Genomic DNA, 8,539 nt, shown 5'->3' with positions numbered 1-8,539 from the left:
CTTCATAAGTAAAATAAGGCTATTGAGCCCATGTATATCACATGGCTAAGGATCAAATAAAAGTGTATGTTCAGGTCTTATTATTTTTGCATCAATACCATTTGTTTCTCCTCTAATCTACTTGGTACTAAGTAAATTGCTGCCTGGTTTTGGAAGTCGCCCATTCATAGCTAAGGGCTCCCCTTCAAAGAAATTAGAAAACTGAGCTAATCATCCACAGCAGAAGACTTGGAAAGTGTCACCATTTCTCTGTTGAGATCTCTTGCAAGTTGCAGGCTCTTCTTGCTGGTCTATCTGTTTCTTCCTCTACTGGTTTTCTCTCTGCAGGGAGGCCATCTGAGCACACAATTTGAGTTCCCTACTTGACAAAATGCTTTTGTCATATTGTAATCACAGAACAGTTTCTCCAGTATGTCCCAGATCATATTGTGTGTTGGGTGTATCAGAGGGCCCAGGTCTGGGATTGTTGGCTGTTGCAGGATTTGACACTCCTCCTCTTTCCCCTCTTTCCCTAGAAGTAGGAACAAGGTTGGAAAGACCTCTGTTCTCCTTCACTCTCCTCTCTCTTACTGCTGACCATGATGAGCCTTGGCTTGATGAACTGGCCTGGACTGCTCCCAATCACACCATATCAGACAGCTCCCTATTGCCTACCATCTCCTCTTACATCCCCTTCTGTTCCTGGGCCACAGGATTGCACCTTTTTGTATCGTGCTCCAATGTTAAAGACCTGCCTCAGACCCTAAGAGCAGTGCCGGGATATAGAGGCACTATGAGTCCAGGGCACAGTTCCTATCCTACCAGCTGATGCCTTTGAACGTCTCCCCACACTACAGTTTCTGAGACTACAGCCGGGCATTATAAGAATTACATCTGGAACATTTCAAGGATTGGACCATCTGCAGCATCTTTCCTTGAAGCATCATGCTCCCTGTTGTCGGAGTCTGTTTCTCTCTCCAGATACCCTGGAGCCCCTCAGATTCCTCAACACCCTTTCCTTCCATGGACACTGCCTGAATTATAGCCAGAACATCCAGTTGCCCATCAGCCTTACTTGTCTAACCCTTGCACGCAGCTGTCTGACAGAGCTACAGAAACTGCAAGGACTCTTCCCAAAACTTGTCCCTGATTCCTCTCCTACAACCAGCCCCAGCCCTTGGACCCCTTTCCCGGAGGTGCTGGATCTGTCTGCCAACCTGCAGCTGAGCAGGCCAAGCTCTGCATGGCTTCCAGCTTCATTCCCTGAGCTTGGATGACACCCCACTAGTGCATTAGACCTCCTAAGCTCAGAGCTGCTCCACTGGGACTGCCTCTCCCTTGTAGGAACGGGTTCAGAAACACTGCCTGGGAATGACTGGCTACTTTGAGTCTTGTGCACTTAACCTTGGAAGGAACCAAATCCAGAACTTACAGGATGGGGATCTCCTAAGCTGCAGTTCCCTGGAACTCCTCAGCCTTCCTGCCAATGCACCAGTTCAGTTACTTCCCTCCAGTTTCCTGAGTGCCCTGCCCCAGCTTCAGTGGTTCAATCTGTCAGTGAATAAGCTGGGCCCAACCTTGGTGTCCCAGAAAGGCTGGTCAGCTCAAATCTGAGCGTGCTAGATTTGTCCCACAGTGAACGATGCATTCTGCCCTGCAAGGCCTTCTTCTCTCTTCCTCCAGAGCTCTGGCTGAGTGGTAATATCTCCAACTTATTCAGTATGAGCCTGGAGGGACTGAGGTGGCTAAAGACCCTAGACTGTGTTGGAACCAAATTAAGATGCTACAGCCAAGTTGGCTCTCCTCTCTTCCTGCCCTCACCTCACTGAACCTCCTGGGCACCCATTTAGAGTGTATCACAGGCAGACAGCTCCAGGGTCCCCAGAATCTGAGTCATCTGCTGCTGGGTTCTTCTAAGACATGGAAGATCTATCCTCCCTGATCTCCAGTACTGCTCAGCTTGGAGGTACGGGCAGCCGCTTCCATGTTTAGGCAGCCACTCCCAGTGTTTAGGGTCCCCAGTGGAGAACACTTCTTGTTCTTGGAGAACCAACCTTACCTTACAAACTATGTTGCTGTATCTGGACAATACCACAGTCCATTTCCCTTCCCTGCGTCTTCTCTAGCGAGGCTGCAACCCCTACATCTTCTCTAGCCATCAGTACTGGAGACTCTTCCCACAGCTTCCTCTCCTGGGGCACTTGAACTTTTCTGGTCTGATCCTGAGGGTACAGAAAATCTGCATCTATTTGGATGCCCAGGCTGTGAGTGCTGGAGCTGGGAGATTTGGATTTCTTCTGCGAGCCAAGATCAGTGAAGCTGGAGATGTTACTGAAGGAGCTGCCTCAGTTATAGGTACTGGCAATGAGCGACCTGAACCTCAGGAGCCTCTCTGTCTCCTTCAGCTGCTGCTGCCCAAGTCCAAATGGGCCCTGGGGCTGGACAGCAGCCTCCAGGGACTACTCCCCCAGATGCCTCAAAATGCTTATTTCTCAGATATCACCTTCATCAGCTAGTGTGAAGCTCTTGGGTGGGGCCTTGGGCAACACAGTCCCCAAACACCTCTCTGTATGTGCTGGAGAACTCCGTCTGCAAGGCCAACGCCTGGGATTACTCCAAGACGCCATCGCTCTTCTTCCTTCCTGGTCACTGCCCACATGATCCTGAGTTTCAGGGCTTTCTAACGAGCTTCACTCTGGTGTTCCTGCTGACCTTCCTTACATTGCTTGACTGTCCTAAACGGCCCTGGCTTCACCAGCTCCAGGCCCCATTTCCTGCCTGGTGGAGGAAATTGGGTGGGCATCGCCCCAGAAGCCAGTTCCATGATGATGTCGTTGTATCCTATTGAGGGCAGGACCAAGCCTGGGTACTGGAAGAACTGGTTCCCACCTTGATCAAACCTCTTCTAGATGGTGAGGGTTTAAGGCTATGCCTGCCTGGGAGGGTCGTTGGCGTTGGGCAGGATAGAAAGGATGCCATGGCTGCCAGCATGGAAAGCAGCACAGGCACCCTCTGTGTACTCACCTCCCAGGTCCTGGGAAGTTCCTGGTGCAACCTAGAATTAAGGCTTGCCACCTACCACTTGGTAGCCAAACCTGGGACTTCCGCTGCTTTTTCTGGAGCCCACTGATCAGCAGCAGCTGCCCAGCTACCGCTACCTTGCCTGGTGGCTGCAGAAGGAGGACTATTTTGATTTGTCCCAAGAGAGAGTTGAGTGGGATGCCTTCTGTGAGCAACTCCAGAAAAAGTTAAGGAAAGCTGGGCAAGAGAAACGATTTGAGGCTGTGAAAGAGAGATTTGGCCATGCAGGAACAACTCCCAGAAGGGGCCTGGATGCTATCACATCACTGGAGGGCAGTCTGTAGGCAAGGCTCATTTCAAGCCTACTTTCCGCACTAAAAATGACACATGAAGAGACCAAATCCCAATGGGATAACATATTAGAAAACACATAGAAACAATATATTCATTGAAAAAACAGTTCTAATATTTGTTAGTCCTCTCAACACAAGGCATCCCTTAAAAAAGAATACACAAAAATGTTTTCTAGAATTAAATCTGCATTTTTCATAATAAATTCATTCTGCCTGATGGAAGTAATATATTTACTTGTTTGGTAAAAAAAAAAAAAAAAAAAAAATCTACTTTATTCTAGCAGAATGGGACAAGAATCAATGAGGTATTTGTCGGCTTGCTGAAACTAGATTGAAACCATGTCAGCAATTTACCAAAGGTCCAAAAATTCAGAGTTTTCCTAACTCATGAGGCTCTCACAATAATAGTATTACATGGGGGAGAACAAGAGTTTTAATCCTATATTACAGGTGGGAATCTAAGCCCACAAAGATTAAGTGACTTGTCACCCTGGCACAACTGTTATAAAATTTGGATCTGGCCCTAGTTCCTCTGAGTTACAACCCAGTACTCTATGTTCTCCCGTCTCCTATCTTCAGTTATCTCTAACCAATGACAACTTACCTTGCTACAAAGTTAAATTAGCCAAGCATGTGGGAAACGTCCTACTCTTCATGCAAATCTATCAAAGCAGTATCACCAAATAAAACCTGTGTGTGCTACTGCCATCTGGTGGTTATATCTTTGTTCCTTGTTCAGCCCAGAAATCGCCAGAACCACCTACACAATCCTTGCAGAACCACCTTTGGTCAAACTAAGGAGCCACTCAAATTTTGGCTTAATGAGTGAAACAACTTCACACATTTTTTTTCTTTTTTTTTTCAGGAAAAATACCAATTTCTTCAATTAATGGAGTTGGACTATTTGTAGTCGCAGCATAACTCTGGGTCTTTGCTGACCAAGCTATAATCCAGAATTCCTTTTCTTCCTTTGTCTGCTGTCAGTCAATGACCCTTGGAAAATACAATTTATTTTTGTCAGTGTTAATATTTCCCATTAGATTTTTTTTTAAAGTCATTGAAGTTACCTGGAGAGTTTATTTCTTTTCTTGACACATCTTACATGTATATCATAGAATTTCAGGATTGAAAGAAATTTGCTTCTGATGCTTAAGTCCCCTGTACCACATTCACAGCCTGTATCTGATAAAAATCCGTGATATAAAGTAATCTTCTGGAGCAGCTTGTTCCATCACTGGATAGGTTTCTGTGTTAGAAAGTTATTCTCCATATTGAATTATAATGTGTTTCCCTGTAACTTTTAACTATTATATTTAATTCTGTACTTTGGGGATTAAATGGGACAAATTGAATTGCTCTGTTAAATGATCACCTGTAATGACGAGTGGTGAAAAGAAAAGGGAGGGACACATGCCAGAATGGGGTTAATTAATTAATTTATTTAATATAGCTAATCAATTTAGTTAGCAATATCCAATAGCAAAAGACAAAGGCAATGAATAGAATGTGCTAATGACAGAAAGTAAAGGTGGTTAAGACTAAACTATATACATTGATAACAATGTCATGTCAAAGGAGTATATATACATATAAGTTTAAGAGACCTCAACTATGTTTACTATTGATCAAAAATCACTTGGCCAAATACACAAATAACATTAATAAGGCATATCTAAAAGTAGTAATAAACTTTATAGGATAGTAACTATTACAGTGGATACCAAAAGCTCACCAAACTGGGCAAGAACAGTCATAAATCAAAACCTTGCCAGTTCTGTAGCTGAGAGAAACTCAGGCATCTCCCACACCGCTGCTTGCTAGTTCCCAAGAATGTTGCTGCTGTTGGCATTGTCGTTGTTGTTGTTGTTGCTAGAAGTCAAGGCGTCTTCTGACGTTGTAAGCTGCAAGCTTCACACACGTTTTCTTGATGCTAACAGGGTCTCAAGAAGGCTAACCGTGGGGCACGACACTGGAGAGGTCTGGAACCAGCCAGATCTCACCAGGTTCACGGCTGGAAGTCAGGACATCCCCTGGTGTTGTAAGCTGCATTGTTGCTGGAAATCTTCAAAATTTTAGAATGATGAAAAATCACCAATGACAAATGACCAAATGATGAAATAATAATTACACTGTCAACTGAGATCTGACTTATATATTTTCTCAGATGTACCTTATAGCCAAGTTTATTGCTCCTGCCTCCCCTTCCAGGAATGGCCAGTTCCAGGAGGGTCCAGCAGTTACTGATAGGAATGCTGGCCATCCGGCCTAAGGGCCAATTCATCTGGATAAGCAACAAGGCCTGGTGATGTTCCTGTCACGTTGTCCTGATATAGCTTAGCTACTTCTTCACTTCATCTGCTGATGTGGGCGAAACAGACAGAAAGCAACACCATCTCGTATCTCACCTACTTCGGAGAATGAGACCAAAGGGGGAATTTACTCAACCCCTGATCACAGCACAGAAATTAGCTCACATGTAGGAATAGATAAAAGCTAATAGACAAAAGCTCACATCAACAAATGAAGGCAAATTTTCCTCAATATCTACCCTACAATTCGGCCTCAAAATTTGTATTCATTGGTAATAGGTGATCATTGTCACTCATATATGAGTAACATTCCAGCACACCTGATAAAACTATAAACAACATAAAAAATTTACAAAAAGCTAACCATCACCTCACATGCAGTCTCTCATGTGAGGAAACAAAAAACAAACCAAAAAGCTAGCCATCACCTCAGATGTAGTCTCTCATGTGAGGGTACAAAGAACAAACCAAAAAGCTAACTATCGCCTCACATGTTGTCTCTCACGTGAGGGAACAAAAAACAAACCAAAAAGCTAACCATCACCTCACATGTAGTCTCTTGTGTGAGGGAACGAAAAACAAACAGACAAAAATTTACATCAACCAATGAAGATAAATTTTCCTCAACATCTTCCCTACATCACCCTTTCTTTGTCCCAATAGTCTTTTATTCACCAATTTAAGTATTCCCCATTCTTTCCACTGTTACTTATTTTCCATACTTCTCAGCCCCTCTAAATTTATTTCCTCCAAATGCACTGCAGTTTGGCCATGTGCTTCTTAAATTGTGAGACCCAGAACTTATGAAGGGCTCTATATCTGATCTCTGTACAATCAAACAGGATTAAATCATTCCCTCCATTTATATATTCTGAAGTCATATTACTAGTTATGGCAATCATAATATTGATTTAAATGTTGAATTTACCTTTCTTTGGCTGAAGTGAGATTAAAAGAACAAATTCACATAACAAGTGAGGCAACAGTTTACAGTCAAGTACTAATGGAACAGTTGTTAAATCCCAAAATCCCAACATTACCACAGCATACTTGGGGCTGGTATATGTGTAGAACTGTGGAAAGAATGGAATAGACAGAGAAAACCTTTAAAGTGTTTTGTAAATTATTTGCAATAACTAACCTCTATCTTTATATTCTTTGACTTTGCAGAAGCCTTTGCCTTTACATTTTAATTCCTAAATCTAGTATTATTTATTTTAGCAGGGAAATATAGCTGCATTACTATAAAAATATACAGATGCTTCCATACAGCTAATATTATGATCCAAGGCTTAAGACCAACTTATTCTTCAGCTTAGATCCAGGCCTTATCATCTTTTCCTTTTTCCCTGGAGGTTGGACCAATTTAGAACACAGTTAAATAAATACTTTCTGAGATCTGGCCAAAACTTTCACATTGTTATTCCTAGATGAGGCCACTGGGAGAAGGTAAGTAGTCCAGGAGGGTCAGAAACCAACCTTGGCACATTTACTAACAAGTGTATGGGTGCCTGGAGCTCAGTGGTAACCCCTGCCAGCCCTCCAAGATGGGCTATCGAAGACAGGAGAGGCACAGCTCTGAATTTCTTATAATATCTTTTTTGCTTTCCTCTACACGTGTTACATTTTCTCCATATAAAATGTAAATTAGGGTGGAAAAGGTGAAAGGGATTAAGTATAAATTTTCTGTTATAAAAATTGTCATGGGGGATATAAAATACAGCATGGGGAATATAATAGTCAATAATATTATAATATGTATGGTGCCAGATAAGTACTAGACTTACCAGGGTGATCACTTCGTAAGGTATATAAACGTCTAATCATTATGTTGTACATCTGAAACTAACATAATATTGCATGTCAACTGTAATTGAAAAATAATTTTTAAAAATAAATAAATAAAAATTAAGTTAGTCTACGACTGAAAAAACAAAATGTAGTTTAAAATAGCTTCCTCAGAATGAAAGTAGTTATAGACTCTAAACTATATAGCACAGCTTCCAAAATCAGTGCTGGTCTAACTAAATGTTAGGTTGTATGTATTTTATTTATAAATATATAGGTGAATATATTTAATAAAAATAATAATCCATTAATTTAATTGAGATGTTAACGGAACCACAATGACAGCTTTATGCTATACCTTATTACTTAATCAAGTCAATATACCAGATTTCATGACCCTGAATATGGGGCAGAAGAAAATAGCAGGCAATAAGAGAACATTTTTCTTTTCTTTTTTTAATTAAATTTATTGGGGTGACAATTGTTAGTAAAATTACATAGATTTCAGGTGTACAATTCTGTATTACATCATCTATAAATCCCATTGTGTGTTCATCACCCAGAGTCAGTTCTCCTTCCATCACCATATATTCGATCCCCCTTACCCTCATCTCCCACCCCCCACCCCCCATCCCCCTTACCCTCTGGCAACCACCAAACCACTGTCTGTGTCTATGAGTTAAGAGAACATTTTTCTATTCAAGTACATTGGCTAACCACAAAGGGAAAAATGTCAGTTACAGACTATAAGCACATTTTCTTTAAGAGGGAGAAATCTAAAATAGTTCACTAACTTATTTAAAAATAAGAGGAAATGATTATAAAGCCAATCAATAAAAATATTTAAAGATATGGAAAATTAGATACAGAGACAGACTGAGAGAGAAGACAGCAAAAGACAGTGTGTGTACGCACACACACACACCCTTCCAGCATGATTCTAACTTAGCAACAATCAGAAAGCACAGAGCACAAAGAGGAGTGCGTAAAGGGGTCATAAAGAAAGACGAAGTGATTCAGGGAGAGGGGTAGCTTCGATGGACTTGTCTTGAGTAGGCTCCTATCATGGATAGCCTCCCATTTACTTGG

The 8,539-nt window shown here is 41.9% G+C and overlaps 1 pseudogene; it reads left to right on the top strand.

Annotated features, from left to right (window-relative positions):
* Positions 1-370: 370 nt before the first annotated feature.
* On the top strand, positions 371-3,344 carry LOC109438990 (toll-like receptor 11; annotated as a pseudogene).
* The last annotated feature ends 5,195 nt before the right edge of the window (positions 3,345-8,539 follow it).

The sequence above is a fragment of the Rhinolophus sinicus genome, chromosome 3 (genome assembly GCF_057876585.1).
Source record: "Rhinolophus sinicus isolate RSI-liver-muscle chromosome 3, RSI-T2T, whole genome shotgun sequence".
Taxonomy (NCBI): Eukaryota; Metazoa; Chordata; class Mammalia; order Chiroptera; family Rhinolophidae; genus Rhinolophus; species Rhinolophus sinicus.
Note: the sequence above shows the minus strand (reverse complement) of the source record. Positions and strands in the feature narration are given on the sequence as shown.